The sequence below is a fragment of the Sinohyriopsis cumingii genome, chromosome 14 (genome assembly GCF_028554795.1).
Source record: "Sinohyriopsis cumingii isolate HCF-2022 chromosome 14, ASM2855479v2, whole genome shotgun sequence".
Lineage (NCBI taxonomy): Eukaryota > Metazoa > Mollusca > Bivalvia > Unionida > Unionidae > Sinohyriopsis > Sinohyriopsis cumingii.
Window position 1 is genome coordinate 91600680 of NC_142974.1, and position 23916 is coordinate 91624595.

The 23916-nt window shown below is 38.2% G+C and overlaps 1 protein-coding gene and 1 long non-coding RNA gene across 2 annotated transcripts in view; both read right to left on the reverse strand.

Annotated features, from left to right (window-relative positions):
* The window catches only part of LOC149784379 (uncharacterized), a 91803-nt gene that overhangs the window by 41226 nt on the left and 26661 nt on the right, over positions 1-23916 (reverse strand). The gene's annotated exons all lie outside the window — the stretch shown is intronic.
* On the reverse strand, positions 1302-22826 carry LOC149784381 (uncharacterized). The gene is made up of 5 exons (XR_016414133.1): positions 22426-22826; positions 21801-21922; positions 11289-11403; positions 1865-1971; positions 1302-1412 (listed from the first exon to the last, which is right to left on the reverse strand). It is a non-coding gene; the product is annotated as an uncharacterized LOC149784381 (long non-coding RNA).

The window sequence follows — 23916 nt, forward strand, 5'->3', positions numbered from 1 at the left end:
GGGATGTGCTTGGATTTTGCCCTCAAGCTGGAGCAGTCATAGGATATATAATAAATCGCCACGGTCGGAATTTATTCCCAAGCTGGGGTAATCGATGGGTAAAGTCTTATCCACAGTCGGGGTTTTATTCAAGCTTCAGGTGCAAGTTTTTGTGCATCTCCATGCCCTTGCATAAAACACAGTTACACGTTTTTTTATATAGATATTTTTCAGTTGTAGACAGGAATAATAAGTATTTGCGAGTGTTTGAAATGAATGGGTTCATTATGAATTGAGTGGCACTACATTTCAAAAGCAAAATTGGATTGAAATGCAAGAACTGTAGTACGGAATTAGTGTTGGTTCTGGATCGTAGAATACAATTGTGTGTGTGTGATTGGATTTTTAACGTAGCTTGAATAATTTTTCAGTCATATTGCTACGATGTCTGCAGTGTGGCAGTTTATAGTGATGTATAGCACTGGGGCATCATGCTGCAAACATGTAGTATGATGTTGCACCCAGTCACATTATCCTGACACCAGGCCGATCAGTCCTAACACTAACCTCTTAATGCTGAGCGTCTAGCGAGGTAGCTGTTAATACCATTTTTGTAAGTCTTTGGTATGACTTGGCTGGGGTTTGAACCCATGACCTCCCGCTTCTGAGGCGGACGCTCTAACCACTAGGACACCGGAGTGGTCAGAATGGAATTGTAACAATTACAATGGAAGCAATTTGTATTATGCTTGTTGGGGCATTCCTCACTGATGGCTGTCAGTGACATCATCATGGGAATGTGTAACAGCCACATTTTGTAAGAACAAGGTGTAGTTGGTGAACAATACAGACACTTTTCTGCCATTTCCACTGGCATCATCTCATATGATGTTATTTAAAAAAACTTCCTACAACATACTCACAACATATAAAACCTATATGCAAATCTGATGAAAGCTGCTTGTGTTTCTGAAACACATATTCCATACTGGTGGCAAGAATGTCCAAATCTACATTACAAAAATGAAAACATTACCATCCATCTAGGAGTTGCAAATGTATGAAATCCTCTTGTTGGGTAGTTTTACTAACAGGCTTTACAGCAGGGCCTTCCATTAGATTTAAATGTGGCAGGTAAGTTGACAAAGTAGGGTGGGGGGTTGGGGGGACCTACCCCAATGGGGATAATTCATTTTTTTTTTAAAGTAGCATGGTGTAAAGTAAAAGTAGATGGGCTGATAAGGAATCCACTGAATTTACAGACTAAAGGTTCAGACATTTGTTTTTAAGAGAAAAATGAAAGAAGGAAACAATACAACAGATATTTTAATATGACTTTAATGTTTATTTTCTAGATTTAATTAAGATTATGAATCAGAATCAGTCTCCAACTCCACTGTAAAGTTTATCTATTACTTCTTCTGCTCAGGCACCTGCAAATTAAAACAAAATTGTAATGCTTAAATAAAGTCATATCATCTCAGCACTAGTTACATATGCAGAAGTCATGTTAATCAGCATTATAAAAATGTATGAAATTTTCTTCACTGCACTTGTGCTTCCCTTACTATCGTTAAGCCATGATACAAGATAACTTTGCACTTACTTGTCATTTCTGGCAAGTGGATGGTGCAATCAATTTGCACAAAGATGAATTTATTTCATCCAAATATTTCATGTGAATAAAAATTCCAAATGGAGGCACTTGTCCGATCAGACAAGATATATGCATATTGTAGTTAGCTGGACTCTAGCTCTGATAGTCCTGGGCAATAGGATAAGCTGATTTTGTTATCAGTTTAGAAATGCATCCGCTTTGCAAATACTATGCTTTAAAAGACGAAACTGAATCCAATATTGATGAAATAAGAGTCATTTGGATTACCTTGTTTTTTATCATTCTGCGTTGGTTGGGTGCATATTTGAGGGTCTCTGATATGGTCTCTTCCATTCCATTTGCCTTTGCTTTGCCATTAGTTTTCAAGCAGGCTTCTGCATGAGTAATACAATGTTTTAAAATAAGTTTCACAACAAAGGATGCATTGCATTTTTCTAAATGCCAGCAATAATCAATGGAATATTTTTAAAACATGTACTTTGAAATGTGTCTCAAGTTACTTTATCAATTCATTTAAAAATCTCTGGCAAGTCACATGAAAAACACAATTTAAATCAAGCCATACTTACTTATCAAAGACTTTCTCATTCACATCCTTTACCTCACACAATAAATATCAGCAACACCAACATTAAATTCACACAATCAGTACAAAACCTAGGTGTTACTCTGGACAGTACTCTCACATTGCACCAACATGTCATGAACATATGCAAGGCTGCGTATCTTGAGCTGAGACGCATCAGCTCCATTCTCAGATATCTTTCAGTTGATGCCACTAAAACACTTGTGTGTTCATTACTGCTTTCAAGACTGGACTATGGTAACTCAATTCTGTCTGGTTCATCTTAATATCTACTGCAGAGACTTCAAAAAGTTCAAAACATAGCTGCTTGGATCATACTTAGAGTACCACAATCAGAGCACACCTCCCCGCTGCTCTGTACCCAACACTGGCTATCCATTCGATCCAGAATCAAACACAACATTAGTTCTCTGTGCTACGTTTCACTGACAGACTCTAGTCCAACATACCTATCCGACCTCACCTATGTGTACACACAAGCAAGATACTTACACTCCTCTTCCGACAATCATATACTCATTATTCTCACTATGAAAACAAAGTCACATGGACAGCATTCTTTTGCATACCAGGGCCCAGCAACATGGAATGAATTGCCCACTGAACTTAGACACAAAGACGCAGTGATCCCATTCAAGAGTGCTCTCAAAACTACTTATTCTGACTACAAAAACAAACTTAATGACTTAATAATGTTAACTACCTTAAATATTCTCAGCATGTTTTTTATGTTTTCTAATTTCATGGTGTTTGTTTTTGTAATCATATCATTGTGTATGTTTTTATGTTGTCTAATGTTGCAAAGCGCTTAGAGCTTCTAAAGATTAGGCGCTATACAAAGTCCTCATTATTATTATTATTATATTTAGCTTGGATGAATATTTTTTAAATCAGTGGCCATAACTAAAAAATGGGATTTTGTTTTATGATCATAAAAGTATGTTGGACACCATCCATGATGTACAATGCTGTCTGACATTTCTATGCACCTAAGGTTTCCATCTCAAATATTAAAGCAAAATGCATACCGAATTTGACAGATTGATGAAAATAAAAAAAAGCAATGCTTACCATTTGAAAAGAGGCAATTGTCACTAGAATATTCTATTCAAAATGATATTAATTTTGGACACAGGGGATACCACCCCCATGTTTTCCTGACTCGTGATATGTCGGCCTATTCTGTGCACAGCTTTAAAAGATGTAATGTTTATCCATCGAGCTATAGAAATGAAATACATTTACTGTAGACTGTTTCTGTCAGCAGTTAAGTTGAGTAATTAGGTCAGGTTTATAGCTAGTTTACAAAATTCAATGTAGAATGCCAATAAATGACAAGATATATTTTTGCAAACTAAAGTGATCTTCAAAAAAGATTAGTAAAGTTTAACATTTTATAAAAAATAAGCTATTATGTGGAAAAGAAACAACAATGAAATAGGATGCAATGTGTTTACGTCTAGTTTTGGAAGGTACCGTCATAATTGTACCGTAGTTTAATGGGTGGAAAGGCCATTGAAAGGTAAGGGCAGTGCGGAGACCATCAAGTATGTTCCAGAATAGCTGAATCTTTGTAGATACATAGATCCATTCGTAACTTCAGTCCGCAAGCGAAACACTGTACTTCGTATCCCAATCCTGACTCGCGTCCGAAGTAGACAAATCCTGTTCTAGCTAAAACATACGAAGAAGGTAATCCTTCCCTATCCGTAGGCCATTTTTGAAACGTGTCCAATCGACGGGCACAATCACAATAGTCAGGTAAGAAGACTGGAAAATGGTAGGGTTTGAACTTGGAGTTCTCACTGGATTTCTATCCTCTTACAACCAATGTTTTATACCGACATGTCCATACGGCAAAGTAAAGTGGGTGGGAAGCCGCACTCGCTTCTGCTACATGATTTGATAGACTTTTTCCAAGGGTCGACTGACGATGTGGTGTGTGGGTAAACGTACAATCTTGTTGGGTTGATAGGTGGTCACTTTCTCTAGACTGCAAGGCTTCTTTCAATATGCCAAAGTTGACCACTCGACTGGTACGATAATTCAGAGTAAGTCCTTTCACTTTACACTTCGTGTGCACTTCTCCTTGTTTGTCCCAGTATTCGTAGCCGTAATTTTTGGGACCACCACTAACGAAACTTAGAATCTTGTCATCGGGGTGCTTGTCTGTCCAGGCTCCTAAACGGTCTCCTTCGATGTCAGGGTGCTGTTGACTCGGGTGATCGATATAAATGCAACTGTCCATGTCAAAGTACAAGACACGTTCCCCTAACAGTTCTAAAGCTTCGTACAATTTTAAGCGAGCATGAGCTGTCATGTAAGCTGCAATGATGACATTTCCAAAGGGGTCATCTTCTACAAAGTTCAGATCTTCTTCGTAATTCACCAAGATCAAATCCTCACGAACGACGTCCACGTGTTTCATGAATTTGGCTTTGTCGTGAATCATCTGAAAGTAGCGGGAAGGTTCGGTCAAATACTCCGTCTTGGGTAAACACGGTCATTGTGCCATTTTACCCCACAAGCAATTTAACATCACTTTGGCAAACGATCGCCTGCCTTCGTTTTTCTCAATGTGATTTAAAGTAATGCCTTCTTGTGCCCAGAATTTCTCTCTGAATGTCTTTTGGTCTTCGGGAGTGTGACACCAGGACAGATAGCCACTGGCTTCTTGCTCAGTTTCAAAAAGGCATCCACGTAGTCTGCGAAAATGCCTTTCTGCGTGGGGTCACCCTTGTGGAATTATTGTGTCTTGGGAAAGTGGCAAATTTCGTACACTTCTAACAGTTGGTATCCCATGTTCAGAGCTTTGAACAATTCTACGCTGACCCATGTCCCCGTCAAGGCCCGTTCTTCCTGGGTGTGATGACAAGGTTGATCTTGGTTGCATGTTTCAGCACAAGTACGGCACAAAGGAAACACAAGTTTGCCTTGGCAATGGCGAGGTAAGACGGGATGGTATAGGTTCGTGGGAGGCAAAACTTTGCACTTGATCAAGCCTTCGTATTGTCGAATGTTTTTTAGGTCAATGTGTTCGGTGAACAATTGTGGGTGCCCTGCAGGAAAGCAACAATATTTGCACACATAGGGATACAGTGAACACACGTCCAAGTATTTGATTTCTTCTCCTTTCTCTTCGTCAGCTTGGTACAGCAAACAGGTGGCATTGGTCCTTCCTCCGTACAAACTATTACTTGGGTTCAGGGGGTCCATGAACTGGTAACTTTCCATGAGGCGTTTAAACTCAGGATCGGTGTTCAAACGGTGATTGTATTTGTGTTCCCACATTTCCACCACTTGGTATCCTTCCTGTTCTAACTTTAGGCGTGGCTGACAAATGGCCTGGTACAAGTCTTCCATGGTTCGTTGTAAGAACTGATTTTTAGTGCCGCGGTCAGGGTAACAGACGGGACATCCGTGAAATAAGCAACCGTTAAACTCGTACATGATCTTGGGGTTTTCTAAGTCCCAGCCATTGACCGAATGCATTCCGATGATCTTTCGCCCTGTCCGTTGCGGGCATGCTGAATCCATTTGTCTTCCTTGTCGCACAAGTAATGCAACCAGCATGGGGCTTTGACCGAGTATTGACGTTTGACATAGTTGGTCGTTTGAGGACTGATGACAGCCACAGTGTTTTCAAGCATGAATCGTTGTCGGTAGACTAAGGAACACGCTTTGGCAATGGTGCAAGCCTCTTTTAAATGATCAACCCCTCCGTGTTCCATGAACAGTTCTCGAAATTTTCCACAGCATCGCCGTAAAATGTCCATGTCGGAACGACGATACTTTAGCATTTCTTCCTGAAAGTCGAAAGGGTCGGAGGCGTGAGCCTGGTACCAAGCGTAGAAAGTTTCTCGCTCAGTACGCATGTTGTCAGGGTCGTAATAGTGAGCCTGAGGCAAATGGGGTAGAACGGCGTGTTGATTGGCTTCTGTATTGAAAAAGTGTGGAAAGTACCCTTTAGCCATTTCTGTCATTCCAAACATTTTAGGCATTCGACTCAAAGGCATGGCTAAGTAGCTCATCGAATCTTTAAACTGCACTTGTCCCACTTGCATGAAAATGATTTTGGCTCCGTTCAAAGTGATTTTAGGACGCTCGATGCCACGTTCCGTATAACATCTCAAAAGAAACTGTCCATCGTATCCGGAGAAATTGTGAGCCATCACCGTGGCATGGTGATGACAATCTCCATAATAATGTTCGATGTCCTCTTGGCTCCACGTCTTGTCGATGGGGTCTAAGACCCATTGTGTGAAATCGGCTAGTGTGTTCAGTCCTTGAAAGATTTTTTCACGCCCTCCAGGAATCTTACTGCAGTGAGGGCAATAACTCAAGATAGGTTCTTGAATCACTTCTCGCACGCTCGATGAGCCACGCAGAAATTAGGAATGTGAATACTGGTCTCTTGCATGCATTCGAAATCAAAAAAGATGAAATTGCCTTTCTTCTTCTTGTGACCATCCTCTTTCTCTGGTTGGGATTGGTATTTTTGTATGTAGCATTGGTGTTCCAAGTCCACAATGCAGTGACAAATGTGACATTTTTTCTTTCCTGAACATACGTGTGCCTTGGTACTGTTGATACATAGACCTTGTCCACACATTGGGCACAATCTCAGGAGTTGACAAGCACATTTCTTCTGTGAACCTTGCATCTTCAGATGTTGTTGGTAACAGGCAGGGCTGACAAATGTGCGCAGACAAGCAGGACAATGCACTGGTTCTTGCCCTTCGCTCAGACAGGGTTGAGAGGCCAAACATCCTGAGCATTTCGATCCACAATGTTTGTGTTGCTCTCGATTATTATAACCATCATAAGTCACATTTCTCACAGTAATATTTGTATCCCAGGAATCCAGTGATAGTGGTAATGGTATCGAAATGGTCATCGTGATGATAGAGGTGAATGTATTTTCCATCCTTAAAGTCTTTCCCTCGAAACAACAGAGACCCGCGCACTTCTTGAGGGTGCACTTTCAAGGTGTATCGTGGAGCTAGGGCATCTTGCAATTTTTGCATCTCAGGAATGCCACAGGATGTGTCTTTGGACAGGCATGCTTGTTGTAACAGAAGTTCTGCTTCATTTCGTTGTTTGGCTCGGTTCGATTTTCGAATGTTCTCCCAGGCTCTTTTCCATTCTACCGTGTCGTTCTTGTCGGCATAGGTTCATCCCACCACGATGGCTCGGGCTAAACACATGTGGTCTTGAAAATTGTTAATTTGGACAAGACTTGTTTTGGTAATGCGAAGGTTGTTGACCAATAAGGTCTTTCTGCATTGTCCGGTCCCTTGAGGAGGAGAGACGTGGGTCATGTCCAGTGTGGCTTTTCCATCGGTGATGTCAAACTGGTCATTAGATTGTTGCACGTGTTGAATCTTGTCCATGACTTTGGAAGTGGTCAATTCTGCAGGGCTGCTAAACTCGATCCAAACAGGGGATTTCAAGCCATCATGTTGTATGGAAAGTCTCAAGCGATCATCTTCTTTGGGTTGACATTGTCGCTTGAGTGTGGTGAGCAAAGAATCCCACATGTCGGTGATGAACCCTTTTGCTTTCTCTAACAGTACTTCAGACTTGAAATCTTTAAACTTCACTGTGTATTTGTAAGCCGTAGTTCTAAATTTTCTAGAGGGACGCTTTTCCGTCTCTCGAATGTCATAGTACTTTTCAGGGTTGACTAAGGGTGGTAAACTTTGTTTAGAGGGTTTGGATTCTGGTTCACTCATGTCCTCTTCAAAATCACTGGCATGAATTTGTGCCAAGACTTCAGCCCTAGTACGAGGCGATAGATCACGTTTCTGCCTCTTACTTTCTTCTTCTTTCTTCTCAAATGAATTGGATCATTTCATCTCGATAGCAAAAAGTCAAATGACTAAAGTTTAAACACCATGGATTAATTTATAGTCATAGCAGACCAGCGTATATAAAGGGTATGTGTCTTGTCCTTTCACTATTCATTTCACTCTCAAACTGAGCACAACAATGGAAGAGACTACCAAGATCGAACGTTTCATCAGAGCTTTGCGAGGGGTCATTAGAAAATTCTCTTCAGACCAGCCGAGGGACTACTCTCCTTCCTTTCAAGATAAAAGTCAAGATACTTGCTATATCTGTCAGAAGAAAGGGCATTGGTCTTCAGAGTGTCCAGACCGTCAAAAAAGAAAAAAAAGGGGTTAGAAGAGACAAAAGTCAAGATACCTGTTATTATTGTCAAGAAAAAGGACATTGGTCACCAGACTGCCCAAAAAAGAAACAAGAGGAGTCAGAAGAAGAGAGGGATTCTTCAGAGGAAGAGGAAGAAGAAGAGGAAGAAAACAGACAGGTGAAGAAAAAGAAACAGGAGAAGAAAAGAAGGGAAGAAAGTGAAGAGGAAGAGGAGGAAAAGACTATGACGGTGAAGAAATTAAAAAAACAGAGAGTGAACAATGAGACAGAATAAGTCTATGAACTTTTTAAAGTGCTCTGTTGTGAATTGTGAATTGTAAATATTTATAAAAGAATAAATTAATTATAAAAGGTAAGTGTCTTTGGGTTTTGATTTTAAAATAAGAACCTACACTCACGCACACTCATACACAGACAGGTACTATTGGGTAAAATGGTTTTTATTAGTTATTGGCAATTGAAAGCCTATCTCTTTTCGAGAGACGTGGATGGCCCTGAAAAGGGCCTTTTTTGGTGTAAGGGGTGAGTTTAAACAATCAACTTTAACTGTCTTAAGCCTTTGCCATGGCCAAGGCCTACTTCTGGACTGCGTACTGTTGATGATGATTTCGTTGAAATCACTAAGGATGGTGCAGTAGGTGTAGTCACAGGGTTGGAGTGTTTAGCTTGGGAAGGTCGTATTCTCTTTGGCCGTAATAAAGAAGTCTGATACATCTGTTTCAGACTTCTTAACTAAAATGTCTAACAGTACCGTGACCGTTTGATTTTGACACCCTTGTTTCTTTGCTGCTGCGTCTTCTTCTTGTTGTTTTTTTCTTACCTCTTCTTCTTGCTGCTGTTGCTGTAGGAGAAAAGCTTGTTCCGCTTCCTTTTGCTGTTGTATAAATTTCTCCAATTCTTCTTTCTGTCTCTGTCTAAAATTTTCCATGTGCGGTAATGAAGGAGAAGGTGACGAAGGTTCAGGAACAAATTCTTGCAAGGTAAAAAAATCCACAAAATCCCAATTCACCTCTTCTGAAAGTAAGTCTGGGTTCCCTTGGGTAGTCTCCACCATCAGTGCACCCAAACTGATCGTTTTCTGAGTTTCCGTCATGTTGAAAAACTGTCGCTTAGATTGACTACGCACAGGCGCTAGCGAATCTATATAGACTATGTGACGTCACAGACTGCTCTCTTCGGATTGGACGTGGGCTGACTGAATTTTGTAACGCGTGTTTGGATTGGTCAACAAACTCAATCCGTTTCAATCCTTCCTCCCCCTATAAATAAGTACAGTTCACTGCATTCCTTCACCTGTTACTCAGCACCCCAACATGTGGACCGATGTACAATCTTCAACGCTTGTGTCTTCGATGATGTTCCGGACGGACATATCAATGTATGTCCGATCCAACTGGACAGTTATCCACAGGACAGACACCAGCCTGTGGATGCGAAGAATCTTATGTGGAGCATCAAGGATGCCTCAAAAGAGTCTTAATCTATGGTCCTGCAGTCAGGCACAGCCTAAGGTCAAGAAGAAGATGTCACAGATGCCCTTTATGTTAAGGGTATATTAACATAAAACCAAAGGCCCTTTTCAGGGCCATTCCTATCTCTCGAAAAGATCTTGACTTTCAATTGCCTACCCCTTTTTTTATTTTTTTGTTTAAAAAAATAATAAAAAAAATAGAGACCCCTCCCTGTTTCAATTTTCGCCTGTTCCATTTTCATAGACCCATCAGGTCGGGACCTTATTAAAATAGGGTCCCGACCCTGTTCCATTTCCCCTAGTCCCAAGACAGTCCCACGATTTATTCCCCATGTTCAATTTCCCTTGTCCCTAGAGTGAATAGTTTTTTTTCTTTCTCCCATGTTAAATTCCCCTTGTCCCTAGAATGGATATTTTTTTTTTTCTCCCATGTTAAATTACATAGTCCCCAGAGTGGATATACCCTTTTTAACATGGAAGTTCCCTAGTCCCTAGACCGTCCCTATTCACTACTACCATTGTCATTACCAGCCTGAAACCCAATTTAATGCCATTTGTATAAATTCATTTCAAATAAATATTATGATATAGTTGAAGTGTAAAGTCAAGCAAGTATTCTGTTTGCAGATTTTACATTTTAGATATTATAGTAAAGTCATATTTTCTCTTGTTTAGTAAACTTTATTGCAACTGGTTCCAAAATAGTAAATCTTATTTAATGTTCATTCACCAGAATAGGTATTAATACAATCCCGAATTAACTGTATGGTACTAAAATATACCCTGATCTTGTGTGAGATTGTAATATACAGAACTATACCTCAAGACAACAATAATATATTGAATTTATATTGTATCAAGACTGTCATGGTTATGAACTCCAACTTTATTAAGGTTTTTTCATAATAAATGATCATCTTGTGCTATGGTTGAAAAGAAATCAAAGTTCAGTTTAACTCCATTCTCTCCACATTTGTAAGTTGTTAAGAGGCATACTCATTCTCAGTGTTATAGTAAAATGTAATCTTATTTGGATCAATCTTGGTGGTGTAATATATGAATGGAGAAAGAATATTATCATCCAGATTAAAATATGTTTTATTCAGACTCTACTAAAATTTTTAGTTGGATATGGGTTACGGAGCCTGATGTGTACGAACAAGGCAATGTGTACCATGACCTTTTTAATTTAACATTTTAAACTCCTGCAGAAGAAAGAGATTTTTCAGATCCATTAATCTGTATTAACAAAAACATTTCTTCAGTATGATTTTCAATTACTTAGTATTGACAAAACTCATATTTTAAAGTTGTTGTTTTTTTGTGTTTGGTTTGGCCTTTTATGGTAAACCAACACAAGTAAGTTATTTAGTGCCAAGGCACTTTAAGTATAGTGCCTTGCCCAAGGACACACCATGGTAGCTAACCCAGGTTGGTCTGATGGTAGAATTTGAACCTACCTTATTTCACAGGTCCAGAAAGCTAACCACCGAGCCACTACAGCTCCCCATCTTATAGTGGAATGCTGGTATACTTTATGATCAAGAAGGATGGGTTGGGGTATGCATGTTGCATCTGAAAAAAGTGATGGAATTTTTGTTTACATAATATTTTAGTCATACAATATGAATCATTTTCTATAGATTTAAGATGTATCAGATCAAGTTAAGAAAAATCATATATTCTGTTTCCTGGGAATGTACTAAAATTCACTGTTATTGTTTGATTTTTTGGTAGTAAGCTTACTTGGTATTTTTTTCTTTTTAACTTGAATACCTAATTTGTTAACATCCTATTCTAAATCTTCAGAGTTCTGTCTATTAAGTGACAACTGTTGATACATGTAGGGAAGTTTTTGTTTATATCTTTTGATTTTTGTGATTCTGGAAGTTGCAGTATTTGTTGTTGTATTATAACCATTTCAGTAATTTAATGAATGCAGAGTATACTGCTCTATAAATGAAATTTAAGTGAAAATAATGTAAAAGTATGTTTCAATGCAAATATAAATTGTTTAAAATAATATATCATTTATCATATGACTATTCAATTGTGGTAACTAGTATTCCATCCAATATCTATATATTAAAATATGTCTTTTCATACAGCTGGTGATCATTTAGATACAAGTCCAATTGAACATAATCAAATTATCAATGCAGGTGTTTTTATTAGTAGTAGTATTGCAAGTATAAGTGTTAGTATTAAGATTTCATATACAGGTATGATAAGTGTATCATAATGTTTAAATGATGCTCCTTGTTACAACATAAAATATGTTCATTGAAACAAATGGTTCACTGGTAAATTGGCAGCAAAGGTCTTCACTGAATTATGTTGCATAAACTATTTTACAATAAAACATATATGATGCATCTCAATTATGATGAATGTGAGGAGGAGGATTAATAATAATGCAATTTAAGTTATCTTCATAACATAAGTTCTAGCAGATGTGTAATTTTTATGTGGTTCATCATCAGTTTGAAACTGGTCTGTGATTTCTGGATCTGGACATACCTGGTCCCCTGCTGTTGTGCTGCTATGGTCTTTACAGTTCATTAGGATATCAGTTACACTTGGTTTACATTTAGAACCCCATGGGATGGAATGCCCAGTTTGAAACTGAGAGAATGGTTAATTATCCATAATATAACTCCTGCAGTTATTATTAGGTTTGATATCAAGGTCTTTCTTTAAAAGCTTTTCAACTCAGGTTCTGTTCTACCATACAGATAAATAAAGTCAAATTCAAGGCTTTCAGATTTGTCCAGTTTGTTTCATGTGTTGCAGCAGACAGACTGTATATTGCCACTGTACCATATAAATATCAGTGCTTAGTCTGCTCTCAGTTGCTGTGGTTTGATTAGTTACAAGTGTCATCACATGTGACTAATTATTGACCAATGTAATGAAACTTGTATAATTAGAAGGCTGTATTTAAAAACTCTAAAGATCTTAAAAAGAAAATTGGATCGGGGTAAGTAAAACCTTTTACTTTGACCATTTGGCTAGAAAATAATTTTCAATAAGTTTAAATTGGATAATAGTAATATAATAATTAATTACACAAATCAGAATAAAAGCTATTTGCATATCCCCTTACAGCTGTTGCTTTTTCATAGTACTAAGTAGAATAAAGTATAGTTAAGACAGATAAAGAAATATCCCGTCATATATACCTTACATCAAATAAAGAAACTCAAGATGGATAACAACAAAATTAATGTCACATCATCAAATAGTTATCTCAGCTGCCTGGTCAACCTAAAGGCAGATAAACTAAGGCAAACTTACTCCGAAGCAGTCTCATCCCCCCTAAGAGAAAAACGACAGATACAGTTCTTAACGCCAATTTTCAACTCGACCCCAACTGACTCGATGAGTAGACTCTACCTGTCACCAAGCGTAAACGAGAATGTGGACAATCTACCGAGTAACCGCAAAACTACATCCGACATGAGTACCCAAACTGAGGAACAATACTCAACAAGCACAAAAACAACCCAGACCACGCTGGTTAAAAACACTAGCAGCCAGGGGACTCAAACTGAGAACCTACTAGATGAAACAGAACGCCCTCACCCTACCACAAATAAAGCAGTCACACACGACTCAACAAAAGGTAAGAATAATAGGAAAACCAAATCCCAAATACCAGTTAGAAAGAATAAGGAACACACTAACTGTCAATACAAGACCCAGCAAGCCGGTTATGGACAACGAAACAAAGTCAGCTAAAGAGACAAACACCAGGGGAAAAAAGACCAGTCTGCAAAATATCCAAAACAAGAAACACCCCGCTGAACTGACTCTCTTCGTCAAGGGAGTAAATTCCAAAATAACGAAGTTAGCCTTTAAAACCATAGCATGGCAATTGAACAAACATCACCAAGGAGAATTCACGCTTAAAAGCACTAGAGACGACTTGCTGATAATCAAATGCACCACTGAACAACAGATTGCCAAATATATGGAAATTGAAAGAATAGGCCAAATAAATGTTCAGGTCACTAGACACAACAGAACAAAACAACACATAGACCCAAACCCCCCAAAAACACACAACAAAGGAGTCATATACGTATCAACTCAAAATAAAACCAATGAAATAGTAGACTACATAAGGAGTAAAGGACAGGAAGTAGAGAAAGCAATCCGCCTAAAAACAAGAAGGGGAAAGGATAGCACTGCAGTGGTACTCTTTTTTAAGGGCGCCACCCCAGAAACTATCCAAATAGCCGAAAAACTCGAGGCTAAAAAAATTTTTGCTTACAAAAACAAACCACGGCTCTGTGGCAACTGCAAAAATTGGGGGCATTACTCTAAGAGTTGCGGAAACCTATTCCGGTGCAATCAATGTGGTCTTCACCACCCAGACCGGAAAACATGTAGCGCCACCAATCAGCACTGCACTAACTGTAGTGGTAACCACAAACCAAACCACGCAGAATGCCCCAGGGCTCTTAGAGAAGCCCTAATAGTCGAATATATGATCTCCCATGGGGTAAACTATAAGCAGGCCAAAACAAAAATTAGGATACCAAAAACAAAATAAATAGGTAGCACCCTCACTGGTAGGAAACACGCATAAAATGAAAACAACAGTAAATTAAACAAACTATTAAGACTTTTTGCACTAGAGATGGATTCCAGAGCAGAAATCAAAATATGGCAATGGAATGCACGCGGCCTTAGGGCCCACGCTGACCAACTAAATAACAAAATACTTGAACAGGAAAGAAAACCAGATGTTATATGCATACAGGACACCCACCTAAATGATACCTCACGTATCCCAAACATCATAGGCTACAACACCAAATACCTAAAGCATCGATCCCCCACAGCAAGAGGAGGGGGGTTAGCAACCTTTGTTAGAGATGGAATTACATCAGAAATGCATAAATTAACAGATAGTAGACCGCCCAATGACTTCGAAATACAGATAGTCAAAATAACCGCTCAAACTAAGCAGGTACTAATCGTTAACCTCTATGAAACAAATGAGCAGCGCAATTTAAGTGCAGACGAAACAATCAAAATGATTAAAGACTGTGGAGAATGGGTGGTAATATGCGGGGACTTCAATGCGCACAATGAACTATGGGGGAGTCAAAAGACGGACATTAAAGGAAAAATTGTAGAAAAATGGGCACAAAAATGCAACTTAGTTTTTCTAAACAACGGAATGCACACCCGGATAGATGACAGAACAGGCCACACATCAGCAATAGACCTATCTCTATGCACACCAAGATTAGCAGGCATTTCTGATCGGCAAGTTGATGAAAGCGACCCTATGGGAAGTGACCATTACCTTATAAATATAGAAATACAAATTAGAATACCTCAAAATAAAGCGTCCTTCACACCAAGATGGAAATACGAACAGGCCAACTGGATTAGGTTCAAACAGATAGGTGACTCAATCGACCCAGAAACCATATATCACCGGGACATTGACACCTTTAATGACAAATTAATAGAAACCATTAACACAATGGCCCAAGAAACAATTCCTAAAACTAAAGGAGTAGCACCCAAACCCACGGTGCCCTGGTGGAATAATGAATGTAAAATAGCAATTAAAGAGAAAAAAAGAGCTCTAAACAAATTCAAAAGAACTAAAAATAATAGGGACTTTAACTACTACAAGGAAAAGGAAAAAACTGCCAAACAAACTATTATGATAGCTAAACAAAACTCATGGAGAGAATTCTGCTCAAAACTAGATATTAACACAAAATCGAAGGAGGTGTGGCAAAGAATTAAAAAAATGAGAGGCAAAACTAAATCAATAACCCCCAACATACCTGGACAAAACAACAAACATAAGGCAGAATTATTCGCAAACTATTTCGCCAACATGTGTAGCAATACCAACTTAGAGGATATGTTTAAAAATCATAAAAGGCAATTTGAGGAAAGCAACTCTGACAACATAAAGGAAGCAGGAAATAATGACGGCCCACTAAACCTTCCGTTTACAGAAGCCGAATGGAGAAAGGCCCTCGCCGGCAAAAAGACCACATCCCCCGGGGAGGACACTTTGGGGTATGAAATGTACAAGAACCTACCCAAAAAACTTGTCACAATTGCACTTAACCTCATTAATAAAATATGGGAAACCGGTACCATACCTATAAGATGGAAAAAGGCAGTAGTGGTCCCGATTCTTAAGCCTGGAAAACCCTCAAGCGATATAAAATCATACAGGCCCATATCACTAACAGACAATATATGTAAAATAATGGAAATTATGGTAAACAACAGGCTGAAATACCATTTAGAAAGCAAAGGACTACTAGCTAATACACAGAGCGGGTTTCGCAACTACCGAAGCACAATAGACCAACTCATGAGACTAGAAACCGCTGTCAAATTAGCATCTAGAGAAAAATTTTAAAAATCCAGATATGTTACAGCCATCTTCTTAGACATGGAAAAAGCATATGATCTAATGTGGACTAAGGGACTGATAAGTAAACTTAAACCATACGGAATAACTGGCAATATATACAAATTTATTGCTAACTTCCTAACCGATAGAAAGATACAAGTCAGACTAGGACAAGACTACTCCGAACGATACAAACTGGAAAATGGCACACCACAATGAAGCGTAATCAGCCCAACTTTATTTAATATAATGATAAACGACCTGGAAACAGCGGTAAAACCCAACCACCTTGACTTATCCCAATTCGCCGATGACAGCGCTGTATGGAAAACTGGCAACCCGGCCAGCAGAGAAACGACCAAGCACTTACAAAAAGGACTAAACGATATAGGAAATTGGACAGATAAATGGGGATTTAAATTGTCACCTCTAAAAACAGTAGGCATAGTTTCCAATCCGGGAGGTGGCCACCCCCCACCCACTCCAAACTTAACCCTAAAGGGGGTACCCATCAAATTCGAAAAACAAGCGACACTCCTAGGTATGGTATTCGACCACGAACTCACGTGGGCAGCTCATATCCAAGAACTCGTAACGAAGTGCAAACGAGACATCAACCTCCACAGAAACCTCAGAGGGGTGAATTGGGGGGTTGATCAAAAAACACTCGTTACCCTATAAAGAGCACTTATAAGAGCAAAATTGGACTACGGTTGCCAGGTATATGGAGCGGCGAACGCCACGTTACTAAAGAAACTAGACACAGTCCAATCAAAAGCGCTAAGGGTATGCACCGGCGTCCTAAATGGTACCCCCACACAAGATATCTTAATAATAGTAGGAGAACCCCCGCTAGACCTAAGGCGGAAGGAATTGATGCTGCGATACTCGACTCGAATATCAATACACCAACCCAACCACCTCACGCTACAAGCCCTCTTAGCATGCGACAAACCATTCGATACAAAAGGAAAAAATAAAAAAATACCTAGTGGGAAAATAATTATAGAATTAAAAAGGAAATTTCAAATCGCAAATATCAACCCAGAAAAAATAAGGTACTACCCAGACCCCCCGTGGACCTGTCCCACACCACAAATAGATCTTAGCTTACGTAAACTAGGACAAAAACAAAATGACCCGATAGGACTAAGAGCATCAATCCTAACATACATTGACAACAAATACGAGACATACATGCAAATCTTCGCAGATGGATCAAAAACCAAAAATCCAAATAAAACTGCAGCAGGGATAGTGATCCCAAAATTAGATGTCACCGTTGGAAAAAGACTCCCAGACCAATGCGCTATATACACAGTAGAATTCATGGCAATACTAATGGCATTAACATACGTCAAAACATACCCCACAACTAAGGCAGTCATTCTAAGCGACTCTTACAGTGTACTACAATCGTTAGCAACGGACCAATCCAAGAGCAGACCTAATATGATTAATCATGCAAGATCGCTACTTAAAGAGATTGAAAAAAACAACAAACACGTTGAATTCGTATGGATACCCTCTCACATCCATAATCCCAGGCAATGACAAAGCAGATGCAGAAGCAAAAAACGCCACAAATGAACCAAAAGCCCAAAATATAGCATACAGCGTCACTGAAATCAATAACATGGGACAAGATCAATGACATGTGGCAAGAGCTATGGGAAAAATCGGATGCAAACAGTCTAATACACACGATGATGAAAAAAGTAAGTAGAAAAGTCGAAAGTCCGACCTTCAAAAATCCATACGATATAACAATAATAAATAGAATAAGAACAGGTAAAACACTATTGGCAGGATGCGCAGGGAAACACATAAAAAGGGGACCAACCGAAAACTGCCCCTACTGCCCAACTCCAGAAACAATCGCACACTTAATAAATATATGCCCCAAATACAACCAGGAAAGGGCCGAACTAAAATCTCAACAGGAACAAATAGGAGAACGGTGGACATACCCGGAGTTACTTGTGGCAAAAAACAATAACATAGGAATGACCTATAATAACATCATGACATTCATTAACAAAATAGGCAAAAGGGGACAAATCTAAACCGAATGAAGGGTTGGGTATAAAGAGAGACCATGTAAAGAAATTAAAACCAATAAACCTAAAAGATCGAACCAAAAAAGAAAAAAACCAATCAAAATATTACAAATCACTGTTTGGGAATTGTGACGGCCGGCTCGGGCTAGTGGGTTCACAGACTGACACCGCCGCTCATAACCCGAACAATAAAAACCAGATAAGGACGAATATTACAAAATCACTGTTTTGGAATTATACTGGCATGCTAGGCCCCGTAGGTTCAAAAAAAAAAAAAAAAATATAAAAAAATATAAAAAAAAAATATACATTAAAATAAATCACAAATAGCTAAGCTAAACAAAAATAACAGGTAAATAGCCAAGTGGTCAAAGCGAAGGGAAACAAAGGCAATCAAACCACCTCCCTCGAAGAAAACATCTCACGGCAAACATGGCAGTATCAAAAGGACGAGAAGACCAAAACAGAAACGGACACGGGATAAGGCAGAAAGAGCTGAAATAAAGAAGAGCAGGAAAAGGCACAGAATGAAGTTAAACGTCCTAAGGCAGTAAAAGAAGAAAGAACAGGACACTTGCAGACCTTGGGGAATGAAGGCAGAAACAATGAAAAGAGTATGCCTCAAATAATCAAACCACCCCCACCCCCCAGTATGAAAAGAATTGCCTTCCCGAAATCAAACAAAATAAATAAGGCCACCACCCCCCACATCTACTTATAAGTGTGAATGAGAAAGTGAGCGTGAATGTGTGTTGTCGGGATATGTGGGAAAAGCAGAAAAACGAACAAAAATGTCTATAGCCATCACACAAATATAGCATACACACTCCCTACCCACCTTTTTTTTCTTTTCTTTTCTTTTTTTTTTTCTTTTTTACAAACAAATTTTACCACATAGGGCTTTCATTCTGACCCACGAAAGCCCTCTTTTGACCAACAACTTACTGGCCCTGAAACACACTGATTGGTTTAAAGCCACACGTACGAAATACTTAACCAAATTGAGATCTCCAAAACAAAATAAAGGGCTACTAAAAGCCTACTAGATGTGAAAAAATTTCCGGAAAATTCAAGTACGCAAAGTACACAAAATTTAATAGACCTTACAAAAGATAGGAAAATTCACAACTCAGGAATATCTGAAGCGTATGTGACAATCACATGTTTGGCAAGATAGTACAGGAATAGCCCAATAAATATAGGGAACTGGGCATTGATTGCAACGAAAATTTAATAATACTGCTGCTGGTGTGCTTCGGTTACTGCCTGAAATGAGAGAGGAAGGAGATGCAGGATGCAGAAACAGACCACCAACGGAGTACAACGATGGAGAAGGTTGCAGCGACGAGAGCCTGGGCGGGACCTTTTGGGGCACCTGGGCTTCGGCTTGCTTGCTTGGGAGCATTGTATAAGTTAATCGCTAAATTCAAAAAGTACACAAACGTGTACAAACTAAACAGTCGCACATACCGAAAGGTGCACGTGACTTTAATCCAATGAATGAATGAAATGTGTGCTAGAGGGTAGGGTTAGCAGTTATACTCCCAATTATGTTTGTGATGAGCAAAAGCAGCTGCACAAATTTGAGCTTTTAGTTTGGTTCTGGTAGGGTCAAAGGATGCAGGTACATTTTACATTAATTTTTTACTAGAAATAGCTATTTTCAATATTTTTCTGTGACAAGGCAACTAAAAGAATCAGTATGTGCCTTATGCATGAATAAAGTTCACTAGTACTATAACAAATTAGCATACTTTTCATCACCCCTCTACCATCAAGATTTTTTTATATTTACCTCTGTAGCAGACACAAATAAAAGTCGGCAGCTCATTTGCAGACTAAGTTACGCATATGATCTCCAATGCTCATCTAACTGTGACAGGCAGTCACCAACAAGCCAACCTATTTCCATGCCTAACTCAAAGTAAATCTGAACCACATTATAGATTTAGCTTATGTGTAAATTTATAAATGCTAGGCTTGTGATAATTAGGTTCATGCCTTCTACCTTAAAAATTAGAGGGATGTCAAAATATGAAACTATCCAGTGAGACCTATGATGTTAATTTTAATCCCTATGGGATTTGTGACATAAAAAACCCAAATGCTTTATGTATTAAAAGGTAACTAATGGGGGCAGGATCTGCAGTGAATCAATGGTTAGTATGCTAGACTCCTGATAAAAATGTTTGTGTTAAAATCCTGTTATCAAGTCAACCAGGTTACCTACTGCAATGTACCCTTGCCTTACTCCAATTCCCTCAGTACTCAGTAAACAACTAGTGTTGCTGTACATAACAAAACCAGTCCATATTGATTTTACATATTTTACTAAATCCTGACAAAAATAATTCTCTAAATAAAGAATGATTAATATGTGATGGTCTCGCATGTAATCAAACTCTTCCAAGCTTTTAATGATATGAACCGATTTATCAATGTTTATCAAATTTGCATGAAAAACTATTTCTTATTTGTCATCAAATATGTTCAATGTTTTGATCATATAATCATTTCTGCTACATTAAATCAAAATAATCTTTTTGTCAGAAATAGAGCCCTTATAGTATTTGCAAGGTCAACCAATCAGATGCAGAATTTGAGTTTAATATGAATGAATATTTTTTTTACAAAATTGCTCTTTTGCTATATCTTGATGAGATAAATCTATTCACCAAGTCTGATGAAATTAATGAGAAATAGTTTTAAGAGCAGTAGCAAGAATGGCTAGTGAGATGTAGAACCACCACATTATATGCATAGATTTTGCTTATAGCCTCAGACATACAGGCAAATAATTAAACAAGTCAGATCTAAATTGGATCATAAACACTGTTGTGCAAATCATAAGAAACTCTGCCAATCAGATGCAAGGTCACTTCACTACCATACCTTTATCACACTCATAATAAGCATCATTGTGAAACTTGACTCTATAAGCCCAATGGCCAAGCATGATCAAACTTGAATCAGCAGTAGTGGTTATAACCTCATGTATTTGTATGCATCTTCACTTCTTCAATCTAGATCTCATTTATATAAGCATGTATTCTACGTTTAGTAAAAACTGCACTACATGTATAAATATTGCATGCGGTGGTAACATACTCAGATGAAAGATCACCTTATTATTATTAATGGTTAACACTCATCAAACTTCAAGGACAACTTAATGATTTTAGCCTATATTGTGGAAGTATGGCTTTTAGGCTGGTTAAAAAACTCAACTAATCTTATACATGATCACATGTATATACTTGGATTTTCCTCATTATTAGATTTATCCAAGATGTTGATTTAAGCCCAAAACCAAGTTTTATATAAACAAATTGATCAGAACTATGGACTCCAAAGTAGCTAATTTCTTAGTGTTGAAAGACAGAAGGGGATGTGAAATAAATAACACACTCTGGACCATTACATAAACCCACTTAGCCTTTTGACCAGTTGAGATAAAATATCAACAATAATGTTAAATAAGATTGATAAATTATGTTTTCTCACATTACCTCTAGCCCTTTTCAACATGGATGGTATTTTTCTTCCACATATGTCAGCTCTTAATTAGTGGCCCTTTCCCATCATGAATGTTGTAGGTGAAACTCTCAGAATTAGGCTTTTTAATTTATATCTGTAGAAGAAAAAAACTATTGGTCTGCATATATCAATGTCACCATTTCTGTATTAGATTAAAATACCATATGTGTGTGTGTGTGTGTGTGTGTTAATTTTAGAATTTAAGCAAACTTGTCTCCATGTGTTTATTTTAAAACTGATGATGATAACACATAACAGGTTCAATGGATAAAATGTTATTTCTTACTTCTTACAACTGCTCATTATATCTGAATTTACATTCAATGTTTGTTTTAATTAACATATTTGGGATATTGGGCAAATTATTTATTTTGTAGTTTATCATTATATCATTTACCAGTCTTTTATCATTCAAATATGTAATATAGTACCATTATACTGACTTCATATTCTATATGATATCCCAGCAATACATATTAAGCAGATAAGTGCAAAAAAAAATGTTCAGAATGTAAAATCTACTCCAAGCTCAAAGAAGATCAGCAAAAGATAATATCCAACAAATTACCAAACAAAAAGCGAAGTTAACGCAGTTACCTTTATTATGATGTCTCCAACACCAACGGTACTGTACAGCTACGTCTTCTGAGTTTTACCGTCATCTTGTCTTTCAAACCAGAATTAATTTCTTGAGCTCTTACAAAATGAAGAAACTTTTAAATACTATAATTTAAGCAGCTTCTTTACATGCCATCAGATAAATTATGGCACAGTGTTATGTCTGTCAGCAAAACGCAACTTCACATTTGGACGGCGCGCTGTGTGGGCATCGCCGACACAGCAACTGACATGAATTCTCTATTAGCAGACAATGATTCGGAATAAATCTTTCGCAAATCTAACATTCTCGATTTTTCATAGTTCCACTTTTCATTGTTGCATCTGTTTGATTGTACAATTGCTAATGATGTTCAATGAATCAACTTCAATTCATCTGCTGTCTGAAATCCCGGTTCAGTTGGTATTTTCTTCCGCGCATGATGCCGTGTAAATAAAAGATACGGTCGACATTCAAAGTGGTTTAGGTTAATTTATTATTTTTCTTTATTAAGGTCATTTGCAGAAAGTGTTTCGCTAGGGTGAGAAAAAAAAATATAACAAAAAGAAAACTTTCTTTTCCAACGCTAATACTGTATATATTTCAATTTGTGATTGATGCTATAAATAAAAAAAAATGATAATAAAGCATTTTAGCCCGTGGCTTCGGCACGGCACACGTTTTTGTGGGTTTTTTAAAATGTTGTTAGTGTTGTTTTGGGGTTGTTTTTTGTGTGTGTACCACACTAAAAAACATACCAGGTATTAGGCCTAACGTAGGAAAAGAAATTATCCTCTATTTATTACTATTCTTACTGTCAAATGACGCAAAAGTGATCAAATTGCTATTAAGATTTTGTTTTGTATAACACTTACCGCTCGTTTTCCTCGAGATAAAGCAGCCACTTCAAAATGATTATAAAATCTGTGACAGATGAAAAACGTGGTTTAAATAATTCGTAATCGCCTGCCTTAAAATACTGTAGGAATTTGCTAATGTATTTCATGGCCCTCGTTTGAATAGATACCAACGATCATGTATATCGACCAAATTTTGTATATTCCTGCCCACAATCATGTATTTTGTATTAAACCGTATATTACACGAGCGCTCTGTGGCAAACTCGGGGGGGGGGGGGGCGGGTCTCCATTATACCCAGAGGCGTAGCTATGATATTTTGCGCCCGGGGACGAACTATAAAATTGGCGCCCCAGCCCCCTCCCCGTTTAATCACATTTTTGAATATTACCCTTGTTTACTTATTATAATGTAACGTTGTAAGCCTCATTTTGGCGCCCCTGTACCTTGGCGCCCGGGGACATATGTACTCCCCTTCCCCCCCCCCCCCAGCTACGCCTCTGATTATACCTGCTGTATCAGTTGAGAAATATATTGAACAGATCAGGCCCCAATACTCTCGCTCTGAAAAACATTAAAATAATTATATGCAGAATATCGGTAGGTCTCCCTCTTGCCAAAAATGTCAGCAC